Source organism: Heteronotia binoei, chromosome 6 (assembly GCF_032191835.1).
Source record: "Heteronotia binoei isolate CCM8104 ecotype False Entrance Well chromosome 6, APGP_CSIRO_Hbin_v1, whole genome shotgun sequence".
Lineage (NCBI taxonomy): Eukaryota > Metazoa > Chordata > Lepidosauria > Squamata > Gekkonidae > Heteronotia > Heteronotia binoei.
Window position 1 is genome coordinate 68,380,165 of NC_083228.1, and position 5,446 is coordinate 68,385,610.

Here is a 5,446-nt window from a genome sequence, read left to right on the forward strand (position 1 = left end):
CCCTCTTCCAGCAGCTCTGGTGGGGAGCCACTCAGAGGTTCAGATACGGGCCACACAGTCTCCTGCCCGCAAGCCTGGCAGGACAAGGGGTGGTGGTGGAAGGCACCACCAAGTCGCAACTGACTTCTGGGGCTACAAGACCTCCAATTCGGATTTCTTCCTGCTGGATGGTGAGCCAAGGCTGCCCAAGCGCAGCTCCCACCCTCGCTCGGGTAGCCAGCGAGACCAGGCCAAAAAACCCCTGCAGGCGAACATCATCTCTCCACTGATCCCCAGCCCTGGACTGCAGCTAGAACCTCCACTTGTGTGCATCAGCCTACCCTACACTGCCCTATCTGCAATGGAGCCATCCGCCCTCTACCCCCGCTGCCCTACCTGAGGGCCAGAACGGCCTCTTCTTGCAGGCGCCCTCTAGCCCAACGTCAGCCCAACGTGGAGCTTAACTTTAAGTCCTGGGCGCTGAAAGTGCCCCGTTGTTTCTGCTTGCTGGGGGGGGGGGGGTCAGAGATTTCTTTCAGCCCCTAAGCAAGCAGAAGCAACAGAGAGCTTAACTTTCAGTCCTGGGCACTGAAAGTGCTCCGTTGTTTCTGCTTGCTGAGGGGTCAGAGATTTCTTCCAGCCCCTAAGTAAGCAGAAGCAAGGTGGAGCTTAACTTTCAGTCCTGGGCTCCAAAGTGCTCTGTTGTTTCTGCTTGCTGAGGGGTCAGAGATTTCTTCCAGCCCATAAGTAAGCAGAAGCAAGGTGGAGCTTAACTTTCAGTCCTGGGCTCCAAAGTGCTCTGTTGTTTCTGCTTGCTGAGGGGTCAGAGATTTCTTCCAGCCTCTAAGCAAGCAGAAGCAACAGGGAGCTTAACTTTCAGTCCTGGGTGCTGAAAATGCTCCATTGTTTCTGCTTGCTGACGGGTCAGAGATTTCTTCCAGCCCCTAAGCAAACAGAAGCAAGGTGGAGCTTAACTTTGGAGCTCAGTCCTGGGCTCCAAAGTGCTCTGTTGTTTCTGTTTGCTGAGGGGTCAGAGAATTCTTCTGGCCCCTAAGCAAGCAGAAGCAACCGTGTATGATGATGGCAGAATGGAGAAGGATGCAGCCGAGGCACTGGAGGTTGGTTAGGGGCCCTGTCTAGCATTCAGGGGGCTCTTCCCCCACAGACTCCCTCGTAGCTACGGGCCTGGTGTGCTATTTTGTGGTGTCTGAATAGATCGTGAACCTGGAGTCCAAAGAGTATCAAGCTGTGCATTATCACCCAGTTGCAGAAGGAACTACAAGGAAAGTAGCCAGGCCAGGAAGGAAGCTTCTGAACAACAATAAGTCAGGGTAGGTCATGTAGTACTCCTAACCTTTAGAAAAATTTCCAGGAGATTTCATCAATGGTTTGAAAAAGGAGGAGATGTTACTTCAGGGTTTTCTTTGCTTTGCCTGCTTTTTTCACTGACAGGAGTCTGATGATAGTTTGGTGAAGGAATTTCCTGTAGAGTGGGTGCATTATAATCTATATATTAGCAGAAATGAAGTAAAATTCATCAGTTTAACTTATTCTCCTCTTGAAATCAATAATAGCTTGAACTGCTTAAGTTTGGATAGATTGGCTCCATTCAGTCCTAGCTGTGTGTATTCAGAAGAAAGCTCTGTTGATTTCAGTATGCCTTACTGCTAATGCTTATAGCTTTATTAAAAAGAAAACTTTAAATAAGTTCTTTTCATGCTCATAACAACCCACAACAAATAGAAGGGAAACTCAATGGTGACAGATTGACATCTCCTTAGAAAGTCATTGTAGCTCTTACTCTAATCAAACAGTGGCAAATAGCTGCCATATCATTTCTTCCCATGCTTAACAAGCTGTGTTAGTTTTTCTTCATTTTGAATCCCATTTTTCTGCAGTTTATTGGCCATCAAATGTGTGCCAAAACCAAGCAGATGGGGTCTTAACTCTCCAGAGAGAGATTTTCACTTCTCCCCAGATAGTTATACCGAGTAAAATTTTATTGGATGGAATTCTTTGGCTGTAGTATTGGATATGAATAAAGTGAGTTGTTCATGTTAGAGGCTTCCGGAATCTTCAGGGAAGTCTAAATTTAAAACTCTTATATCTTAGTGGCAGGTTTTTGCTAGTGAAGGGGAGGGTAGCAGAAACACCAAGTGGGTCCTTCACGCGTTCCCAAATTATATGACAACTGCTTGTGTTTGTTGAACATATTGTGAGTATCTCAATAGATTACAGTATAATCAGTTATATTCTACATATTAATTATACATGTCTTTATTTTATTTTATTTATTTAATGGCAGAAATCAAATCAGCTCAGTCTCCGTGGAACAGAGCGCACTCCTTAAAAATGACTGCATCACTTTGATGAAATTTCTTGCTTCTTTTGAAATCTCTTCTCTTGATTCCCAATCTGTCCTTTTCCCCAGAAGCCCATACTATGTCTTCTGTAAGTCTGGGGAGAAAGGCCCAGAGGTAGAGGGCCTATCCATTCCTGACACAGTAAATCAGGGGTCCTCAAACTTTTTAAATAGGGGGCCAGTTCACTGTCCCTCAGACTGTTGGAGGGCCGGACTGCCGTTACTGTACAAGGCCGCGGGCCGTCAGTTCTCCATCTTCGGCATCTCTCTCCCTTCCCCACACCACACACCCCGGCCCGGGAACTCACCTCACCTCGGTATCACCTCACACTCTGTCTCCGCCGCCTCAGCCCAGTGCCGGAAGTTTGCGTTGCTAACGCGAGTTTAGGTCGAATGTCACTTCCGGTCTGATTTTGCCATAACCCGGCGGGCCGCATAAATGTCCTCAGCGGGCCGCATCTGGCCCGCGGGCCGTAGTTTGAGGACCCCTGCAGTAAATGGTCCATGAGGGTTCAACACTGATGGAAACTGGAAAAGGGTGTTAGCACCTTGCAATCTTGCTGGACTGAAGGGAGAAACTAGGCTGAGTGTGCTCCAGAAACAGATACTGAACAGCAAGGGGCTTGGGGTCAGTAAAGTAGGTGTTTGTGGGGAAAAAGTCTGGTGTAAGAAAAACAGTTGGGAGGGAAGGGCTCAATATCCCCACTGGACTTGGGTCACTACCAGTAATGATCAGAGTGGGAGCTATTTCCAGTCCTTTGGGCTTTCGATTTTGGCTATGACACAACTCTTTCTCTAGCACTGATGCACTTTGTTTTTTGAACTCCAGAGCTTGAATCTAAGAATGTTTCAGCTGCTGGCAAGGCACTGATTCTATCTCTGTGTTGATAATCAGAACAGAATTTGAACTCAAAAGTGGCAAAGGTGACCTAGTGGTAGGGCCAACTCTCTCACTAGGCAAACTAGGCAGTTGCCTAAGGCATTGGGAGGTGGAGCTGCCGAATTGGGCTTCCCCCTCCCAGTACCCTGCCTCCCCCCTGCCACCAGCACTGCCCACCCCTCCCTCATGCTTTATTTGCCCCCCCCCCCAGCACAATCAGAGGAGCACACCGAGGCTGGACCTTACCAGCTTTGATGCAGCTGATACAGCATCTAATCCTTTGAAGAGCCCACGGAGGAGATGTTGCTCCCCCTCACTTCTGGTTCTGGGAAGGAGGGGGGGGGCGAAGTCTCCTTCCACAGGCTCTTCAAAGGATTAAATGCCATGCCAGCCGCATCAACACTGGTAAGGACCAGCCTCAGCGTGGCACAGCTTGATGGGGGGGGGGACGGAGCACTGCATTGCCTTGCAGTGCCGCGAAGGGAGGGAGGGCAGCAGCAGGGGGGCGGTGATGGGGGAGGGCAGCGGGCAGGGAGCCTGCCTGGGGTGCCACATGTCCTCAGGCTGGTGCTGCCTAGTGGGAGCCTACAGAGTTGGAGAAATGGAGGATGCAAGTGACGTAGGAGTGAAGTTGGTAGTTAAGCTTGTCAAGGGTGCTGAAGTTTCAGCTAGAGTCATTTTGGGCTTCACTGAAGACTCCAAAGCTTGGAGAGTTTAATCTGAACCTGAAGGAAGGGGAGAAGCTGCTGATGTGTTAGAAGCCAGTTGAGTAGTAGAAGCAATGTGAGAGACCAAAGGCTTTTGGGAGGACACAGTCACAAATTTTATGGCTGAGAGTGTTGGTTCCAAAGGAGGTTTTTTTGTCTGCCAGTTTCTTTGTGGGGTTCTCTATCTTGATTGGCTTAAAGAGTTTTACACAGGAGGAGTAGTTCAGGGAGTTCAAAGTAAATGATGAATATAGACCTCAGTGGGTATAATCATTGTACCTGGAGGACTTTGCACAGGACTGAGGCTTCTCCTTCCCACAGTTCTCTGTGTCCTTTGTAGCATTAATGGCATCTACCAAGCCAGCCTGCAGCTCAACATCACCCTCAGTCTTGCCAACTGTTAAAGGATCCATTTTTAAAAAACAAACAACAGAATCTTTATTGTGCTAATGGATCCATGTTCAGAATCTCTGGATAAGACAATTTGTAAAGAAACGTCTGACCATTAACTTTTTTGATGATCTTCTTCACATAATAGTATCTGAGATCCTGACTGAGTTTATCATAATCCATGCTAGGCTTTGTCACGGGCTGAGGCCAGGTCAGGCAAAGTCCAGGGGCAGTCCAAGGTCTGTATCTGGTGAGCAAAGAGGGTCCAAGGCGCCAAAACCGAATCACAGTCCAGGTATCGCAGGTCAGAGGTTCAGAAGCCGAAGTCAGGGGGTCCAGAAGCCAAAGTCAAAAGCCGAAGTGGATGCTAGAACGTCAGGTAAGTGACTAGTTGCTTCCACAAAGCCTCCTCCCAAAGCCCACAGCTATATAGCCCTCTGCTGGCTGTTGCCCATTTGGGCTAATTGCTGGCTCAGAGAGGCAGCCAGGATCCTGCTGAGACTCAAGCATCCTCACTCCAGAAGGGCCAGAATCCTTTCAAAACTCAGGGCTCAGGGAGCGTCTTGCTCGTGAGCGTGCCGCCCTCCTCCGATCCCTGAGGTCCTGACGAAGGCGGTCACGCACACGAGCCACCCGAGAGGGCGAGGCAGGGGGGCTTGGATCTTCTCCAGCAGGAGGCAGGGGCACTGGTGCAGGTGGCAGGGGCACAGTTTCTTCTGCAGGCTCAGCTTCTTCTGCAGGGTCCCCAGCACCCATGACAGGCTTGTTCTTATTAATCCCCCAGAGGTGGGCTACCTCTTCTGCTTGCAGAATTCTTTATAATTGAAGGTCCAGCAGATGATTTCATTGTTTTGAGGCTCTTGGAGGAGTTGCAAAAGGAACTGCCACAAAGTGATGGCACTATCCATAGCAGTGAGCTAGGCAGAGCCTCTCCACACCAAGCAGTTCCTATGCTGCAGCAGGTGCTGAACTCTCTGATGGATGACTGTCTTTCATGACCCAGGGCCCCTGCAGAACTGTGATGCTCGGATCCCCATTCCTTTGCGGCTAAAAGCGAAACAGGGAAGCGCCTTAGAGTATGCAATTAGCAGACTTGCGATTTACTTCGTCCACTTCTCTGTTTTAATA

At 49.3% G+C, this 5,446-nt stretch overlaps 1 pseudogene; it reads right to left on the bottom strand.

The window, feature by feature from the left end:
- Positions 1-3,800: 3,800 nt before the first annotated feature.
- LOC132573340 (ETS domain-containing protein Elk-4-like) lies at positions 3,801-5,226 on the bottom strand (annotated as a pseudogene).
- Positions 5,227-5,446: the final 220 nt, after the last annotated feature.